This window comes from Tursiops truncatus, chromosome 1, assembly GCF_011762595.2.
Source record: "Tursiops truncatus isolate mTurTru1 chromosome 1, mTurTru1.mat.Y, whole genome shotgun sequence".
In the NCBI taxonomy this organism is placed as follows: Eukaryota; Metazoa; Chordata; class Mammalia; order Artiodactyla; family Delphinidae; genus Tursiops; species Tursiops truncatus.
In genome coordinates, this window is record NC_047034.1 from 6,085,435 (window position 1) to 6,106,922 (window position 21,488).

General features: G+C 36.4%; 1 long non-coding RNA gene across 1 annotated transcript in view; it reads left to right on the forward strand.

The window, feature by feature from the left end:
* Window positions 1-245: 245 nt before the first annotated feature.
* The window catches only part of LOC141277937 (uncharacterized), a 48,565-nt gene continuing 27,322 nt past the window's right edge, over window positions 246-21,488 (forward strand). Inside the window, exons 1-3 of the long non-coding RNA XR_012329890.1 lie at window positions 246-455; window positions 9,402-9,453; window positions 12,266-12,356. This is a non-coding gene — a long non-coding RNA (uncharacterized lncRNA). The remainder of the gene's footprint in view (window positions 456-9,401; window positions 9,454-12,265; window positions 12,357-21,488) is intronic.

The following is a 21,488-nucleotide window of genomic DNA, read 5'->3' on the forward strand; positions in this document are numbered from 1 at the left end:
TCCAAAATCCTCATTTACTTTTCCTAAAGTCCTTCTTCTTGGTAAACACCATGGAAGATTTTATTTTCCATGGATTGCCAAGGCAATATCTCCCATCTCACACTCTGCTCTGCAATGTGATGTTGCCCCTCCTCCATCATAAGATAGAGTCTATTTCTCCTTGGTTTAAAAAAAAAAAAAAAGAACAAACTATTAGGAGGGTCCTGTGATTGCCTTGACCAATAGAATACAGTGGGAAAGGATGCTTTGCTTATTTCAGGTGTATCCTTAGCTTGTCTGGCAGCTTCTGCATCCTGTCTTGGGACGTTTGTACATGGGATGCTTTTATGCTGAAGCCAGCCATCATGCTGTGAGAAACCCCAGGCACATGGAGAGGCTCTCTGGATGCTCTGATTGACAGCTGATCTTTGAGTCTCCTAGCCAAGTGAGTACTCCGCATTGGATGAACAGACCAGGTAAGCCTTCAGCTGACTCTAACCTGCCCCTATTATATGGCAACTCCATCAAGAACTCGAAGCAAGAGCTGTCCATCGGAGCCCTATTAATTCACACAGCAATGTGAAAGCCAGTATTAAATTATGTTAGTCAAGGAAGTTTCAGAGTGTTTTTCTCTGTGGTATTAATAATCAGAGCAGACTTTGGTGAAATTTTCAGTTTTTAGCTTATTGATATGATTTAGTAGAGGAATTTCTAGAGCCATACTTGTAAGCTTCCTTTGGGACACAATTCCTAATTTTGTTTTGTCTTTGGATTCTTTCCTCACATATGCAGTTCACATTCTGTGTACAATTTCAGGAAGTCCATAGACCCCTTATATTTCATTCAATAAATCTTTCTAGACAATCATGAACCTTGCCTTAAAAGACTTCTTTCAGAATATTTAACTTGCTTTGTAATGTCCTCCTCTCCTTGATATTCTCAACCAAGTTTTTCTAATAACACTGCAACTTAGTACAGAATAGGAAAGAGACAGATTAAGGTATAACAGTTATAGACTGAAAACATCACTGAAGCTAATACCTGGGATATATCTTAACCCAGTACATAAAGAAGTCAGGCTCAAAACAAACAGTTATTCTTAACTTTAATTTTATAAAGGTATTCATTTTTAATTTTATCCATATATTTATTCACTATTGTCTCACTCATCATTTAGTAAACATCGATGGAGCTCCTATTAAGTTCTGGGCCTTGTGCACAGCAATGCAGACATAGAGATAAATGAAGAAACTTTTTTTTTTTTCCTCAAGAAATGCACAGGCTAGTTGGAAAGACAGACGTGCAAACAAACAGTGGAATTTCTTTAATATAACGGTAAAAGCAGCAGAGAACATCTTCTTTAGTCATGTATGACCTGTATTTTGAAGATGAATGGGACTTTTCCAGGAAGCAAATAAAAGGTAATGACTATTAGGAAAGGGTAGGTGATAGTAGTGGGCAGTTAGAAAAGAGTAGAACTATTGAATAATTCATTGTGAATGTGAAGTATAGCTGGAGATAATCTTGGTGATGTGACCAGGGCCAGGTTATAGCATGCTAGGTCGTTTATTTATTTTTTAAATTGAAATCTATTGGATGTATAATATTGTGCAAATTTAGCTGTACAACACATTAATGTGATACACATATATTGTAATATGATTGCTATTGTAGCAATAATTAGCTTCTTTATCATGTCATAAAATTTCCATTTATTTTTAGTGGCTGGAATAATTAAGATCTAGGCAGATAGAGAAAGACAAATAATGTATGTTATCACTTACATGTGGAATCGAAAAATGCCAACCTAGTAAAAATAGAGAGTAAAATGGTGGTTACCAGGGGATGAGGGTGGGGGATAGGACAGATGTTGTTTAAGGATGCAAATTTGCAATAAGTAGTAAATAGGCCCTAGAAATCTAATGCACAGCATAGTGAACATAGACAGCGCTACTGTATTATAATCATCAAACTTGCTAAGAAACACGCTAGGTTGTTTACACTTTTTCTGGAAGGGAACAGGGAGCTATTAAGGGGATTTAATTAAGAGAAAAAAATAATCAGGCTTTGGGGACTTCCCTGGTGGTCCAGTGTTTGGGAGTCCACCTTCCATTGAAGGGGACAAGGGTTTGATCCCTGGTCGGGGAACTAGGATCTCACATACTGCTGGGCAACTAAGCCCCCATACTACAACTAGAGAGTCCATGCACTGCAACTACTGAGCCCACGTGCCACAACTAGAGAGCACGTGCATGGCAACGAAGGACCCCATGTGCTGCAGCGAAGATCCCGCGTGCCACAACTAAGACCCAACACAGCCAAATTAATTAATTAATTAATTAAGAAAATAATAATCAGGTTTTCTTTCTTCCAAACTATCACTTTTGAAGCAATCTGAAGGATGGTTAAAGAATAAATGTCAGAAAGAACACTGTGAGGGGGGCCTTTCCAAAGGTGAACTATGTTAGAAAAGATCTAAATTAATAGACAGCAGGAATGAACAGAAGAGAGAGGATCAGAGATATAATTAGAAGGCAGAATTTGCTGATCCTAAACATAGTTTTTTAAATTTTTATTTTATATTGGAGTATAGTTGATTTACAATGTTGTGTTAGTTTCAGGTGTACAGCAAAGTGATTCAGTTTTACATATACATATACCTATTCTTTTTCAGAGTCTTTTCCCATATAGGTTATTACAGAGTATTGAGTAGAGTTCCCTGTGCTATATAGTGGGTGCTTGTTAATTATCTATTAATTTGATGTGAGGACATGAGGAAATAAAGTCTTGCCTATGATCCCAATTCTTAATGCAAGAAACTATGCAGATTATGGTACAAATAAAAGCATAGAAGTTAGGATGAAATACTGTTTGAATATGAAGACCAAAGCATATTTCCTAGCAAAATCTTTTAAAATGATTAAGTAAATGAGTAGTTATGATTCATTATTAGATATTTGAAGTTTGATATGGGTATGAGATTATCAGGGGAACACATAATAAAATGTTGGATACATATATTTTGACTCTCAAGAGAAATGTCTGGGAAGACTGTATTGATTTGGGAGTTATTGGCAAACAGGTGATTTTTGAAACCATATTGTTAGATAAATTAAGGTGAGGTTAGTAGAAGTTGAATGAGAAGAAATCTGAAGACAGAACTGTGTGGAATCATAAGATGTAAGTGTCTAAAGGAAGACATTCCAGTCTTCCTTACAAGACTGGGAAACAATGGTAACTGATACTGGATAGAATTAAGGAAAATAGTCAAAGGTTTGAAATTCAGGAAAGATACAAAGAGTAAGAACTAAATGTCCAGAAGTCATTGGTTACATTTTACTGGAAAGTGTTATCCAATAGTGGGAACAAAAGTCAAACAACTTGAACCATGAATGGGCAGGGAGGAAATGGAGAGAATGAGTACAAACCACTTTTCAATGAAATCAAGTTGAAAGGAAATATTCTTGGAAATGAATTCAAGGTCAAATGTGTATATGTATTTATTGTGTATAATATCGAACCTAAGGTTATCATTGTTTGAATCTAAGTCACCATTATCTTATGTGTTAATAAAAGAAAAAATACCTTGCCAATGAAACTATCTATATAATCTTACAACACAGTGTTATTAAATATTTATATTTATAGCCAAAGCAGTCTTGAGCGGAAAAAAAATGGAGCTGGAGGAATCAGACTCCCTGACTTCAGACTATACTACAAAGCTACAGTAATTAAGACAATATGGTACTGGCACAAAAACAGAAATATAGATCAATAGAACAGGATAGAAAGCCCAGAGATAAACCCATACACCCATCATCGACTAATCTATGACAAAGGAGGCAAGGATATACAATGGAGAAAAGACAGTCTCTTCAATAAGTGGTGCTGGGAAAACTGGACAGCTACATGTAAAAGAATGAAATTAGAACACTCCTTAATACCATACACAAAAGTAAACTCAAAATGGATTAAAGACCTAAATGTAAGGCCAGACACTATCAAACTCTTAGAGGAAAACATAGGCAGAACACTCTATGACATAAATCACAGCAAGAGCCTTTGTGATCCACCTCCCAGAGTAATGGAAATAAAAACAAAAATAAACAAATGGGACCTAATAAAACTTAAAAGCTTTTGCAAAGCAATGGAAACTACAAACAAGATGAAAAGACAACCCTCAGAATGGGAGACAATATTTGCAAACGAATCAACGGACAAAGGATTAATCTCCAAAATATATAAACAGCTCATGCAGCTCAATATTAAAGAAACAAACAACCCAATCAAAAAATGGGCCAAAGACCTAAATAGACATTTCTCCAAAGAAGACATACAGATGGCCAAGAAGCACAGGAAAAGCTGCTCAACATCACTAATTATTAGAGAAATGCAAATCAAAACTACAATGAGGTATCACCTCACATGGGTCAGATTGGCCATCATCAAAAAAATCTACACACAATAAACGCTGGAGAGGGTGTGGCGAAAAGGGAACCCTCTTGCACTGTTGCTGGGAATGTAAATTGATACAGCCACTATGGAGAACGGTATGGAGGTTCCTTAAAAAACTAAAAATAGAATTACCATATGACCCAGCAATCCCACTACTGGGTATATACCCAGAGAAAACCATAATTCAAAAAGACACATGCACCCCAATGTTCATTGCAGCACTATTTACAATAGCCAGGTCATGGAAGCAACCTAAATGCCCATCAAGAGATGAATGGATAAAGATGTGGTATATACATAAAACGGAATATTACTCAGCCATATAAAGGAACGAAATTGGGTCATTTGTAGAGACGTGGATGGACCTAGAGACTGTCATACAGAGTGAATTAAGTCAGAAAGAGAAAAACAAATATCGTATATTAACGCATATATGTGGAACCTAGAAAAATGGTACAGATGAACCGCTTTACAGGGCAGAAATAGAGACACAGATGTAGAGAGCAAACATATGGACACCAAGGGGGGAAAGTGGTGGTGAGGGGTGGTGGTGGTGGTGTGATGAATTGGGAGACTGTTATTGACATATATACACTAAAATGTATAAAATGGATAACTAATAAGAACCTGCTGTATAAAAAATAAATAAAATAAAATTCAAAAAAGACACTTACATTTAATACATACTTTGGTGTGTATGCAAGGTGGAAAATATAAGCCAAATGTCAGGCAATGACAAATACATTATTCTTACTGCCTACCCATCCGCCTGCAAAAGTAAGACTCCACTGATGATAAGAAGCATTAAAATATCAGAAAGGAGAGAATGTGGGAAGTTATGTTTCTTTGGGTCAATAAAAATGATATAATACATACAATGTATAAATGAGTGTGTGTGTGTGTGTGTATGTGTGTGTGTAGGATGTACATTCTCAGAAGCTAAATGGGAAGGTTAAAGTAAATATTAACAACTGACATATTCCTATGAGTGTAAGCAGAAGTATATCTTAATTATTTATTAGCTAATTCTCTTTATTGTGCCCAACAGTCAGTATTTAGTGTTAATATATCTCTACCTTTAGTGAGCCTTTAGACATGGAAAAAGAGAGCTGAGGTTTTCGTTTGACTTTGGAAACATGAAGTACATTTTGAAAAGAAGAATAACTTTATAAGCAATACTTTTAAAGGTGATAACATATTTCAAGGAGGACTTTTGGAATTTCTATCATCTCAGATGAGAGATTAATAAGAGCTTTAATATTAGCTTTTTTGTAAAACTCAGATGGCACCAGGTTTTCAAGCCTGCTGTGATGAATTGAGTTTCTTTAATAAGAAGAGTTTTAGGTTACCCTTTTTGCATCAAAAAAGGAGGTTCCTTAAAAAACTAAAAATAGAACTACCATATGACCCAGCATTCCCAGGCATATACCCTGAGAAAACCATAATTCAAAAAGAGACATGTACCACAATGTTCATTGCAGCTTTATTTATAATAGCCAGGACATGGAAGCAACCTAAGCGTCCATCGACAGATGAATGGATAAAGAAGATGTGGCACATATATACAATGGAATATTACTCAGCCATAAAAGGAAACAAAATTGAGTTATTTGTAGTGAGGTGGATGAGCCTAGAGTCTGTCATATGGAGTGAAGTAAGTCAGAAAGAGAAAAACAAATACCGTATCCTAACACATATATATGGAATCTAAGAAAAAAAAAAAAAAGGTCATGAAGAACCTAGGGGCAAGACGGGAATAAAGACACAGACTTACTAGAGAATGGACTTGAGGATATGGGGAAGGGTAAGCTGTGACAAAGTGAGAGAGTGGCATGGACATATATACACTACCAAACGTAAAATAGATAGCTAGAGGGAAGCAGCCACATAGCACAGGGAGATCAGCTCGGTGCTTTGTGACCACCTACAGGGGTGGGATAGGGAGGGTGGGACGGAGATGCAAGAGGGAGGGGATACGGGAATATATGTATATGTATAGCTGATTCACTTTGTGATAAAGCAGAAACTAACACACCATTGTAAAGCAATTATACAAACAAACAAACAAACATCCATTAGTGTTACAAACTTTTTCTCGTATATCATTTCTTGGTTTTCAAAGTTAACATGAAAGAAGTTACTAGAAAAATATTCAAATTTTAGTTATTTGGTATGAATCACCAAAATTTAGCAGTCAGTTTGATTCCTGCTAATGAGTTAAATAATTACACCTCTCAGGGAATGAAAAATGATTTCTTAAAGTTTTCTTTCTCAACCAAAAATAATATGTAAAAGTACTGAATGACTCATCAAATTGATAATGAGTTCCTTTATTTTTTCTTGATTGCTAAGTTCAAAACTATAATTTGGTTTAAAATGGAGGTTACCATATCTAGATTAGTGCATTTTTATCACATAATTATTGATTTTGACTGAAATTACTGAGCACACAGATACTGAGAAAAATTTTTCATGTGATACTAAGCACAAAAGGTGAAAAAAGTGATAAAAACGTAAAGATTCTTAAACAGTGGGTAAAGAGGAGAGGTTCTACGTATATGTCACTTTTATTTAATATTATTACAGACAATCAAGATACAGGTTAGTGTGCTTACAGTTAAGTATAGTTGTGAAAAATGAGAGTGAGAAAAATGAAGTAATTTAAACAAGATTAAAGCAGCAGAAAACCTGGAATCATTAAAGTCTAAACCTATGCTGTACCAAATTGAAATAATTATAACAACAACAAACGCAGTAACAATAGTTATTGTGTGATATATAGACTATATATACATTATACATATATACATATATAGTATATATACATATATATAGTATATATACATATATATATTAGAGTTTATATAACTCGATATACTAGAATTATATAGATATATAGATATAGATATATTTGAAATTGGGGACCTGAAAGACTGATCAGAATTTGTAAAAATAACAATCTAAATAGCATTATTCAAATCCCAGTTTATGGAATAGAATAGGAACTGATTTTAGGACCAAAAGAATCCAGTTCCATAAATAAATAAGTAAGAATATACTTAGCGTGATTAGCTCAAGGTAGTCATTTACTTAGGGTCAAAATGGATATTCATTTAAGCAGAAGTAACTAAGTTTTCTAATAGCATATTTGTTACAAAGCCATTGTCTTTGTTAAATAGACTCACATGCTCTTTCCAGAATCTAAACAACATCCCTCATGAATTCCTTGCTCCTTTCTCTCCATGTTATGTTACCTTATCTGAAAAAATAAACAAAAACCCAAAAACTCCCCCAACCATATTATTTCATCTAGTTCTGGCCCCATTAAGTTCTTCCTCTTTATTATGAAACTTCTCAAAATAGTTGTTCTTTTATTTCTATCTCCAATTCTGCACCAAATGCTTTATTTTTCTTTATAGTGGCTTAATTAAGACATAATTCACATAACATACAGTTCACCTACTTAAAGGATATAACACACTGTTTTACTATATACGCAGACATATGCAACTATCATCATTGTCAATTTTAGAATTTTCATCACAGCAAAAAGAAACCATATAGCTATGGTTTGAACCTATAGCTATGAACCCTATAGCTATTACCATCTTATACTCCCATTAACCCCTCAACTCAAACCTAAGTAACCCCTAATTTGCTTTCTGTCTCTATAGATTTACCTATTCTGGACAATTCACATACTATGTGGTCTTTTGTGACTAGCTTCTTTCACTTAGCATCATGTTTTCAAGATTAATCCATATTGTAGCATGTATCACTACTTCGTTCCTTTTTATGGCTAAATAATTTGGCATTGTATGGATATACTGAGTTTTTTTTATCCATTTGTCAGGTGATGGAATTCAGGTTGTTTCTATCTTTTGACTATTACGAATAAGGCTGCTATAAATATTCTCCTACTAATTTTTGTGTGGACATATATTTTAGTTTCTCTTAGGTATATACAAAGGTGTGGAATTTCTGGGTAATATGGTAACATATGATAATGTTTCACAAACCACCAGATTGTTTTCAAATATGGCTACACTATTTTATATTCCCACCAGTAGTCTATGAGAAGTTTGAAACTTCTCATCCTTGCTAACACTTATTACCTGACTTTTTGGTTATAGCCATACTAGTGAGTACAAAGCGATAACTTATTGTGGTTTTAGTTTGCATTTCCCTGATGGCTAATGATGTTGAGCATCTTTTCATATGTTTATTAGCCATTCACATAACTTCTTTATAGAAATATCTATTCAGATCCTTCACCCATTTTTTAATTGGGTTGTCTTCTTATTATTGAACTGTAATGGTTCCAAATATTCTAGATAAAAGTACCTTATCATATACATAATTTTCAAATACTTTCATTCTACAGGTTACCTTTTCACTTTTGTTGATAGTTTCTGTGAAACAGAAACGATTTTATTTTTTGATGAAGTCCAATTAAAAATTGTTTTTCTTTGGTTGCTTATACTTTTGGTGTCATATCTAAGAATGTTTTGCCAAATCTGAGATCACCGAAACTTATCCCTATATTTTCTTCTAAAAGTTTTATAGTTTCAGTTTTTATACTTAGCTGTTGAATCCATTTTCAGATAAATTTTGTACTTAGCATGAGGTGGAAGTCCAATTTTATTACTTTGCATGTGGCTATCAGTTGTCCCAGCATCATTTGTTGAAAAGATTATTCTTTCTCAGTTGAATGGTGTTGACACTTTTGTTGAAAATCAATTGACCATAGATACAAAGTTTTATTTCTGGACTCTCAATTCTGTCCCATTGGTCTATGTATCTATCTTTATGCCAGTACCACACTGTTTTGATTACTATGGTTTGTAATAAGATCTGAAATTGGGACCTGTGAGTCTAACAACTTTTATTTGTTAAGATTGTTTTGGCTTTTGTGTGTCCTCTGCCATGCTATATGAATTTTAGAGTGTGCTTGTCAATTTCTGCAGCAGAGCCAGCTGGGATTCTGATAGGGATTATGCTGAATCTTTAGACAAATTGGTGAGTATTGCAATCTTACCTATAGTAATTTATGAGTTCTGTGAACAATTTCCATTTATTTGAATCATTTTTAGTTTCTTTCAACACTGTTCTGTAGTCTTCAAAGTATATGTTCTGCAGTTTCTTGGTTAAATTTATTGTTAATTATATTTTTCATTTTGATGCTATTGTAAATGGAATTGCTTTCTTAATTCCATTTTGGATTTTTCATTGCAAGTGTGTAGAAATACAATTGATTTTTGTATATTGATCATGTACGTGAAAAATTGCTCAACTTATTAGTGCCAAAAGTCTTTTAGCACATTCCTTAGGTTTGTCTATATACAAGATTATGCTGTCTATGAATAGAAATCTTTTTCAGTCTTCCTTTCCAATCTGGATGCCTTTAATTCCTTTTCTAACTGCTCTGGGTAGAATTTCTAGTGGACATCCTTGTCTTGCTCCTGATCTTTAGTTGGTTAATTTCTTGTTAAATTGGTGACTCATTAATTGATTTTTCAATTTTAAATGCATTCCTGGAAATAGACCCTCTCCTCTGGAGTGCCTTGACATCATCCTCTTTGCCTAAGCGGGAGGAAGGTGTGGGTCCCACAGCACCCCAGACCCATGTCTTCCTCATTTGGGTACTACTTGGGCTCCCACCAGTTTGTCCACCTGTGATGAGTTCCCCATCACTGAAAAACATTCTAGACCATCCTCACAGAGACTATGGTGCCCCTGCAAGCCACCCCTGGTTATCTCTTGGTTCTACAATGAGGGAGTGGGCACAGCAGGTGATGAGATTATTAGGCTAGTCAGATTTCCCTATTTGTTCATGCAGATCCTGCTGGCTATCAAGTCCAATTAAATTCCTTATAGGGTCAGTTCTATCTGTCTAGGACACAACCCAGATCTTAACTGACAAACTTGGACATGGAAAAGGCAGCTACAGGCAAAACAGCAAAATTGACCAACAGAAAAAAAACAGGTAAAAATGGTAATTACACACCCTCCCCTAGACGATGTGGGCAAGGATCTTCCCAAAGCGATCTCTGGGTCTGGTTTTTCAAACATGAGGTCTCAGTGGAGGAGATGGATGAACTCCCCAGGCCAGGTACAAGCCATGGAGAGTGCCATGGGTGGCCCTGCTAGGGTCCTCATGGTGGGCCCCATGACTAAGATGAGTGCTATGCCCTCTGACCCTTACCATGAATCTGGAGATGAATTGGAGTGCCCCAGCAGCTTTGACCCAGATCTTTTGAGCTTTCAAAAAACAACAAAACAAAATACAAAAAGACAAGACAGTACCAGAGGTTAAGCCAAGGTCCATCTACTCCCAGGAGAACAGGAAGCCCTATGCCAAGGTTACAGTCCAATAGGGAGGTAGGGAAGAATCACAGCTTCTGATATGGGGGCTGAGGCCACCACCTCTGGGACCATTGCCCAAGCTGACTATAGGTGGATCCCTTAGTGCCTGTACAAACGCCCATTGCTGCGCCTCCTGCTACTGAATGAATAGGTCTATTATCCATGAGCCATCTTGCTCACTTTCGCCCCCAGTCCCTGCCAGAAAGTACTGCAATCAGGGCTATCCTCACACGGCATACGGAAGACCACGCACCTACCCTACCACCCTCACCTAGTGCTGTTATTCCTCAAATACAATACTGGCTGCCTGAGGGAGAAAAATAAACAGCTGCCCTCATTGCTGAGCTCCAGGAAGTCAAAGCCCTCTCTGAGATTATTTCTCTATTCAGTAGCCCCATCTTGCCTGTGTGGAAGGCTGCAGGTACCTGGAGAGTCACCATGTGTAATAAATGGCTCAACACTGTAGTTCAGCACTTGGGGCCTGCAGTGCTTCCCTGACATTGTGATTGCTACAGGCTATGGCCCAAACTGAGGGTGCTTGGTAATTGACATTGCAAAGGCACTTTTAAGCATACCTTTCCACCAGGACGATCAGGATAGCTTGCCTTCACATGGAATGCGTTACACCTTTAATGTCCTTCCACAAGCCTGCCCAAATTCCTGGGGTCTTTGCCATCAATGTGTTGGCCATGACTTGGAACAAGTCCCAGTCTTGGAGGGAACACTTTCCATCATATAGATGACATCCTTCCGGTGGGCCTAGACCAGGACACCATCTTATTCTGAACTCCTGAATTTTCCATAAATAACCATTTTCCATAATAACCTCACCTAACCCTAATTACTTCCCCTAAGTCCCATATCCAAGTACCATTACACTGGGGGTTACGGATTCAACGTATAGATTTGGGGGGAACACATTCAGTCCATAACACATATCTCCATACCCCTGATTACCTCTTTTCACTCTATTGAACTGTTTTTCACTGGACTCACTTCTGCCCCATGGCCTTTCATACTTCTTGTTTCATCTGCCTGGAAATATATTGCAAATATCGTCCCACATTCCACTCCCTCAGCTTCAATAATTGGCTCACCTCAGTAAATAATTTTCCTAATTCTACTCTTGAATATTATAACACTCTTATTCTCCTACCTAGTTTATTTTCTTCTATAGCACTAATCACCTAGTAATATTCTACATAACATAACATTTTAGGATCTGTCTCTCATGAAAATTTAAACTCTATTAGAGCAGAGATTTATTTTTTTTTTAATTTATTGTTATATCCCCAACTTCTACAGTCATGTATGACACACAACTGAAAATGTGTACTTTTAATGGAATCAAATGACAATGCAGTAATTTGAGTCACCTAAGGAAATACGTAACTGAAATTATTAAAATTATGATTGAATATCAGTAACAAAATTTGTTGTTTAATATCTGTTTTTCCATTATTAGATTGTGAGCTCTTGGAGTAATGACTTTTCTGCATTATTCAGTACTGAAATATTAGCAGTTTGGACACTGCCTTGCTTATCATTGGAGCTCAGTGAGTACTGCTGAGTATATGACTATATCTCTATCATCTATCTATCTTATATAATGATACCTTGTTGCCAATTGGACTCCCGTTGCTGGATTTTCTGCTTTGAACTATAAAACTCTTACCTAAATTACTATGCATTGTTCTGTATTATCTATGTGGCATCTCTGTGTTACAGCAATAGAAAATCCAAGAAACTCAATTAAGTGTAGGAAGAACCCTTCCTTTTAAATTTAAAAGATAGATTTTAGAGCAATTTTCAATTATTTTACAGAGAACTTTTTTTTTTTAATTCAGCTACCTTAATAAACCTAGTTTGTCAAAATAAATGCCACCTGCAGCCTTATGTATTGTGTTCATTGAAATGATTCATTTGTGGACAAATCAGTTGCTGTGTAATGTTTTCCATGAAGTCTGGCACAGCTGGTTTTTAATTTGTCTGTAAAGCAAAACCATTCCCTTTGGAGTAAATGTTTTCATTTGGATACTTCAATTTGTCATGTTTGCAAACAGTATTTTTCTCACTTTATGGGCAAAGAAAAGTGTAATAAGGGAGTAAATCTGAACACATACAAATACACCTTAAGTAACTTCTTTCCCCATTAGCTGGCTTCTTATTCTAAATAGATAATATTCAAAACTAAATTAATGGCCAGAATATTCAATAAAAAGGAACATGTGGGGCTTCCCTGGTGGCGCAGTGGTTGAGAGTCTGCCTGCCGATGCAGGGGACACGGGTTTGTGCCCCGGTCCGGGAAGATCCCACATGCCGTGGAGTGGCTGGGCCCGTGAGCCATGGCCGCTGAGCCTGCGTGTCCGGAGCCTGTGCTCCGCAACAGGAGAGGCCACAACAGGGAGAGGTCCGGGTACCGCAAAAAAAAAAAAAAAAAAAAAGGAGCATGTGCACATTTGGCTTAACCTATTTAAATTATGACACAGTTATCCAAATAAACACATTTGCTTAGAACTTTACAAGACATTTCCACCTACTTAATATACTTAATACAATCTTGGCGACTTCCCTGCCAGTCCAGTGGTTAAGACTTCACCTTCTAAAGCAGGGGTGCTGGTTTGATCCTTGGTCAGGGAGCTAAGATCCCACATGCCTCAGGGCCAAAACACCAAAAAGCATAAAGTAGAAGCAATATTGTAACAAACTCAGTAAAGATTTTAAAAATGGTCCACATCAAAATAAATCTTTAAAAACAGACAAACAAACTTAATGAGTTTGTGACAAGGAGCATTGCTGCTGTTTGGTAAATGCAGGGGAGAAAACCAAACATTATGAATTGACTTGTCCCTTAATTCCAGGGTCAAGAATAATGCCCTGATTCATTTTGTTCTAGTTCAATATTTTTTTCTATTCCGTATGTTAGTCTACACCAATTATCAGTAGGTCATGAACTTGGCTTTGTCGTCGCTGACATGAAAATATGTTTACTCTTGGCTTTCAGACTTCCTTAAAATCCATACTGCTTTAAAGCAAACAAAGGTGACCAAGGAGTGAAACGAAGATAACTACATTCAAATATTAAGCCATGATTTTAATGTCATTATCATACCTGGTGAATATATTTTTTTAATTTTAAATTTTATTTATTTTGTTTTTGGTTATACCACACAGCCTGTGGGATTTTAGTTCCCCCAGTAGGGATTGAACCTCAATCCCTACCTCAGCAGTAGGAGCACAGAGTCCTAACCACTGGACCACCAGGGAATTCCCCCTGGTGAAATTTATCTAGGCTGAAAAGGTAGAACAGTTGAGGGAAAGGCCAGGTGTGCTACTTTGGAGGATAGTGTGTTTCAATAACAGTGCACAGGCCCTATTTCATCAAAGAGTAGTTGACAAGTAGCATGTTTGGCATCACAACCGTATGCTAAGGTTTAGCTTTATAATTCTTTCATGCCTCATTTCTTATGCATAAATCTATTTCAATAATTATGATAAAATAACGCTATCTTTGCATCTATTGTTTCAACTTGGGGGTTTACATCTATGTTTAACAGAAATCTAGGTTTTAACAGGCCCTACAGGTGATGCTGATGCAATCTAAGTCATGAGCACCACTAAGTTAGGGTGTAGGGCGAACCTTTGGAACAAAGAGCTCCCATAACAGTGGCTCAAAGATAATAGATATTTGATTTTCCTTCAAATAGGAATCTAGATGCAGGAGGGCAATTCTTGTTAGTCTATGGTGCCATTGTCATAGGTGACTTTGTTACAGGGACCCAGTTGCTGTCATTCTAAGTGTATAGTTTAGCCTGAGAAAGTGGGAAAGACAAGGTATGGAACTATTGGTGAAGGAGATGCTTACCGCTCCAAAGATAAACCCCTAGTTCTCGGTGGATTTACCACTTGAAGTGTATTTATTAATCACATGAAGTCCCAAACAGGTTGTCCTGTCCACTGGGTAGATTTCTTCTAAGAGGATTTTCAAGGACCCAGAACAATTTAGCAGTTTCTGCCACAACTTTTCACACATGAAGTCCTCAAATATATTTGTTTAATGAAAGTTGAATATGTATCCTGGGGATAGCATTAACATACAGATAATTTTCATTTAGCAAAGTTTTCTGAAGAAATAAAGTTACAATGTAAACATTTTTGCTTTTCCTTTTCATCTAGTGTTAGATGTTTCATCTCTCAACTTAACATTAGCCAGGAGGGCTCTATGGAGTCTTACTTTGTATTCAACAAGCTGTTATTAATTTAGTAAAAGCCTTCTTATTTAGTACTGTAGAAGGTTAAAGAAAGCATTTACTAAAACATCGCATAGATTTAGGTAAGTGCTTTGCTTTTCTTAGGAATATGGCAGATGCCAGTCTAAATAAATTTCTGTATAATTGATTAGCAGCTGTCTCTCTGTAATGTCTAAGAAGCAACATAACACTTACCTAAGAATTCATCCTTTATTAGGTGAATAGTATGCTCTCAAAGGTAACTATGTCTCTAGGAAAAAGAAAAACTATGTAATATTTGACTAGAATTAAACCACTGTTTGTCAGGAACACTGCTAAATATTTCCCCATATAGTAGCTAATTTAACAATGTCATTGGCAGTAAAGCTGTTTCTCTAAGAAAGGGTTGGATAAAGGAGAAATTAAAGAGGAGATAGGGTAGGATGTAAAATTAGGGAGAAGGGGAGGATAAAACGTGGAGGATATGAGTTCAGGAAGACAGGCCACCGAGTTAAGGAGAATCCTCGGCAAAAATCACAGAGCTGAGAAGAAAATTACAGTAAAATCACAGGTAACTCCAATAGGCCCTCAACCGCGCCCAGTAATCCTACTTTGTTTTTCCAGTTAGCTCTTTTAAGCTTGTTTTCCTATCTTCAGCGAGGGGTCTTACACACATTTTCTAATGTGCCTGGATTTCTAATTCCACCCCTACTTCCTTCCAACTCATAGTCTCAGTTTATATTTTGTTGTGATTATACTATTAGGTATAGGAGCTTCACATTTCTGATGTGACTGAAACCATCCTCTTACTCCTATTGAGGAGGAAGCATCTCTTCCAGCAAATGCCAATGCCTCCATATTTTCCCTCATCTCAGACCCTCCTATTCTCAGAAACTTCACTCCATAAGCGTGCACCCCTTTCTCATATACCGTCAAAGTAATTCTCTCTAAAAGGTAATCTCATCAGAGCACAATGACTCTCAGGGTCCCCAGACCCTGCCCAGCCTTCATCACTGAGGGAGCCAGGTGCCCAGGACCCTGCGGGCCCTCAGGCTTTTCCTTTAAACTGGAGAGAATCATTTGTAGCAAATACCAGTCGGGTGAATTCCCAGCTGCCAACAATTGCCCTTCTTAGAGAACAGCCCAACCACAGAGGCGGACCTGAAGTAATGCTGTGCAAAGTCCTTGCAGCTGAACCCTGACCTCTGGCCACCTCCTGGGGTGGACAACTTATCAAAGCTGAACCAAGTTTTGAAACTTCAGCAGAGTCTGAAGCCGGCTGAAGCTCTTACCTGGATGACAGTGTCCGTGTACTCCAGGTGCAGAGGCCTCTGTGCACCACGACCCGTGGGGACCGCTGCTGCCATTAGGTCGCCGAGGCAGGGACTGGGGGTAGGTTCACGACTGCTTCGAGGCCTGGGCCTGGCGGGTGGGCCGCCGTGCCGAGGGCTCTGGAGCTCCGCGGGACACGGCCCTCAGCCTGTCGCCGGCCCCCAGCTCACCCGTCCCCGGGCCAGAGGAACTGGAGGGCCCTAGGAGAAGGCCGAGCTTCGCCTCTCACTGCAGTCTGCCAATGAGGACCACGGCCAGGCTGGCTGCTGAAGGAGCTGTACCTTTAAGCGCAGCGCTAAAGGAGCTGGACCTTTAAGCGCAGTCTCCGCATAAGGGCTGCGCGCCCGCCCCTCCGCGATTACATATTCATTTCCCAGAAGCCTGCAGCAGCTGCACAGTGGCCAGACCCTCATCCTCAAGTGTTGCTGGCACTGGCTCCACACCCTTTCACTCTTCATCTCATACCAACACGGCTTCGTGTTTCTCCATCTGCTGAAACCATCCTTTCCACTATCACGAATGAACTCTGTGTTGGCCACTCCACAGGTACATACTTTTTATCTCCTCACTGTATTCGATAGTCGAGAGACATTGAATCCAATGGTTGATTCTCCCTTTGTCAAATGAGCTACTATCGTTTAGATTCCTTCATAAGAGGCACTCCTGGACTTCCTCATTCATCTCTGTTTCTTCTTTTCTGGACCATTTTTTTTTCTAGACCTGTCCTTTCTACATAATTCCTAAATATGGTGCTTTGAATAACCTTCCTCTTCCTCATTGGATTTCAAATGAATTAAGAAATAAAAGAAGTAGGTTAAGCATATGGGAGCAAAATATAGTATTTGTAAATGATGACGTCAACGTTTAAGACTGTGGCTTATATATGTGGGCTAAGAGTCTTCCTAATAACAGACCCTGGATATAGACAGAGTCACTCAGACAATCACAGTTTAGAACCATCCTACCTACACACACTTTGTCAAAGTTGGCTCCCTAGAAAAAGAGGAGAAGAAAAAACAGAGCTAAGCTTAAGCAGAATCATTATGCAACTGAATATATGCCATTATGAGAGGATGGGAGAGGAATGAAGAGAACCCAGCAGTGCTATGTTTCTTCTCTGTGGAAGGAAACATCATAGATGGGTGTGAATGGGCACAGGCAATCCCCATAACAGCTGGAACTCTGGAGGCAGTATAAAGAAATAAAAGCCATAAACACTACGTGACAAGTAAGTGACAAGTCTATAAACAGATGAGAGAAGACAACAGAATGAGAAAGGCCTTCCTAGGCTACCCAATACAAATTAGCATCCTGACCCACTTACCCAATGCTTGCTTTCCTCTTAATACCACTTACAGGATGACACAAATACTCATTTATGATTTACCTAAATTACAAAAAAAAAAAAAATCCTTGAGTACACAATCCAAGATGTCTCCTCAGTATCTATAACAGTAACCTGAATGAAGCAGGCATTGTTGAGTGAATGAATAAATGAATTCAAAAACAAGACAAATATATAAAGTGTCATATCACTTCCTTGATGGAAGAGATTGCTGCTCTCTAGGCTTCAAGGAGATACAATTTGAGCTGGACTATAAAGAATACAATTGTTCTAAGTAAGATCATGACCAGAAGCAAAGCTGAAAAAAAATCACGAGACATTTTTTGGTCTGTGATATTTATTAGCATTGACACTACATGAACTTCTTTTTATTGCTGTAGTGTAAAGAAACATCATAAAATATGTGGGAGATTAAAATCACACATTTAATTTTTAAATTTATTTTCCCAGCAAAATGATTAGAAGTTACTGACTTTAATATGTAACTTTATAAACTTCTATGTTCTGGAGAAGAATACGTGGTGGGGTGTGTGTGTGTGTGTGTGTGTGTGTGTGTGTGTCTACACACACACGCACATGCAAGTGTATATGTATAACTGTCCCTACAAAGAAATAATATTTAAACAGTACATGTTTATTAAAATACATATAAATCATATTTTAAAAATCTTTTTTCTTATCTACTTACTTCCAAAAATTACAAATGAATTATTGCCTAAATTTTCCCAAAACTGACATACTGGCAAAGGCATTTTTCCTCCAATTACTATAGTCTATATATTCTTTTTTTTTTTACTTCAAAGTTTTTTAACAGAGTGAGTTTTTTTTTTTTTTTAATTTCCTGGGTTCAGACACATCCTATAAGTAATCACATGCTATTTTATTTTCTGTGGGTTCTGTTAATTGCAGTAAGAAGTAATGTAGCCTGAAAAATAATATGTAAAAAGAGTCTATGCTTATTAGCTGTAAGTTGGTTCACTGAAAAACTAATGTGAGATTGGAAAATATTCTAGTATTCTTTTTCTTCAAGATCAAAATTTCAAAAGACTATGGAGCAATCAAGAATAGCACAGATAAGATTCCTGCTGTTTCTCACTAGGGGGTTCAATAATCTTCTGATTCTTTTCCTATAATATCACACAAAATGGCTTGTATTAGGCAATAGCTGGTATCAAAAGAACACGATTATGAGTGAGATAGCTTTCTATGATCTATAGACTATATCTGATTTTTAATTTTGCATTTTATCCATATTGATTGGATAAATGTGAATAGTACCTATTAGATTGAATAGCTTAGCTTACAAATGAAATTTTAATTGTTTTGAGTTTGCCTACACATTTTCACGCTTTTAACTGCAAGTTAAGACCTGAATTGTATGTGGCTTTTTACTCAGAACTTAGCCAAAAGACCTAGAAAGGTCGATTTCATTGCTCTTCTATCTGAAAGATATTTTAGTCAATCTAAAGAACTGAGTGCATTTATAACCATCATATTTCAGCTGAGAATACTTTTTAAAAGTCCACACCATTTGTGGCCCTCTGAAGATTTTGTCTGCCCTAGACAAGTAGCAAGGTCCAACAGTGGGGCCAGTAGGCCAAGCATATTTTATCATTGCCCATTGTGAAACTTTGGGCAAGAAGAATGTTTTAGAACTCTGATCTTTAAAAAATAGTGTGTAACTGTATTTCTACTAGTTTTCAGGCATGCATGATGATTTAGAGAACATTCATTATTTATGAAGCTTTTCTAATAAAGGGCACATATACTTTTCCTACCACACATGGATGTATTAAGCATACCTTTTTTTGAGGTGAAGATAAAAATCTCTCTTGAAAATATTATTTCCATTCAGTAACTGAAGAAAGAATATCTACAAAAGTCAACACACATTCAGAAGTGACAATACTATCTTTGAAAAGAAATTTATTTACATATATTCTATATAATTTCAATTTGGCATTTTGTACTTTGGTTTTTATAAAGTTACAATAACATAATTGCATAGTTATTATTTTAATATCATTTGCCTTATTGATTTTGCTCTGATTTTTTATTGTGTGTGTTTTCCAAAATTATAAATAATAGCACAATTAAAAATTGGTGATTTAATTTTTGGGCGGAATCTTTAGAAACACTGTTATCTTCTTGGTGTATAATAAATGACAGAGAATAAAAGAGCAAATATGGAAAAAAGGAAGTTAATGCCAGCATTAACTTGAGTCTTCCTTTTTCATGTTCCTATCTATGGTTTTGTTTTATATAATTCATGATTAGTTTTTTTCTATGTAAAATATATGTCTACATAATTACCTCTCTTAGAAGTATTAACTAACATTAGGTAAGCAGATAAATAAATTATTAATTATTCAAATATAATAATTTTTCTATTTCTTTTAATATTTTAATCTTTTCATTCATTAAGGAGATGTTTCTTAATACACCAAATGCTTATTGAGGGTTTATTAGGTGCTGAGTTTAGTTCTCATTCTCAAGGAGCTTAACTTATATTAGGAATCTTCACCTGGCAAATGCTACTATGCTTCAATATCCAAGAGAACAAACAATGATATGATACTGCATTTCTATCAGATTAGCACCTCTTGCAATTTCTTTGTTACCTTGCAACTGTTTATTGAACATGCAGGATGACAAGGGCACTTCTAGGCAATGGGGATACATTGGAAGCCAAAACTGTCAAAAATTTTCCTTTTTTGAGTTTATTTTTCTAATGCCAAGCTCACTATCAAAGCAGAACTCTGTGTGCCTGAGTCCAGCTCAGATCACCCAGCAGAAATACCCCACTGATTTGGCGGCTTGAGCAATTGTTGGTTTAACCCACTGAGATTTTGAGTGGTTTGTTTTATAGCAACAAGTAATTGATATAGGCCAAGACACAAGAAGCATAATATACAAATGAATAATAAAATATTAGAAGAGTTTTTCTCAAATATTTTGGAGTCAGGATTTCTGTGTTCTCTTAAAAATGGTTGCAGATCACAAAAATCTTCTGTCTATGTTGATATCTGTTGATATTTACCATATTAGATATTAAAATAAACTTTTAGAATAAATATATTTGTTTAAAAGTGACAATAATTAACCTATTACAGGTTAACATACTTTTATAAAAAACCTATACTTTTCAAATCCAAAATATAAAAATAGAAGAGTGGCATTGTTTTATATTTTTGCAAATCTATTTTTTTGCATATCTTACTAATTAGATAATAACTGGATTTATGTATTGGGTACTTCATTCAGTCTATTGAGATATGTTGTTTTCCTTGAAGAAAATGAAGACAAGCTCACCTCATACAGTTATGTAGTTGGAAGAGAAGGGTATTTTACCAGGCTTTTCAGATGATGGTGGATATATTTCTCTGATACGACATCAACACTAAATATTAATTTCTTAGAGTTTTCTTGCAAAGTGAAATCTGTAACTATGGCAATGAATTCTTCATTTTCTCTTACATTAAAATCCACTGGTGATTCTTTCACTTAGAATGGGTCTCTCACATATGCATGATTTTGTAACTTCATATATTGGCCATTAAGAAAATGGTGATTATGTCTTATGTTGACATATTTCATTATACAATATAAAAAGTCACTACAAGTTTCATCAGAAAAGCCATTAATACTGGGACACTGATACAAGTTTCCCCAAATGCTAATTTTTGCTTAAAAATTGAATTGTATTATTGGCAATGTAGTGCCTAGCATTAACCTTTTTAATTGTAATGTAAATGCCTAACATTAAGCTTTTGATTACCAAG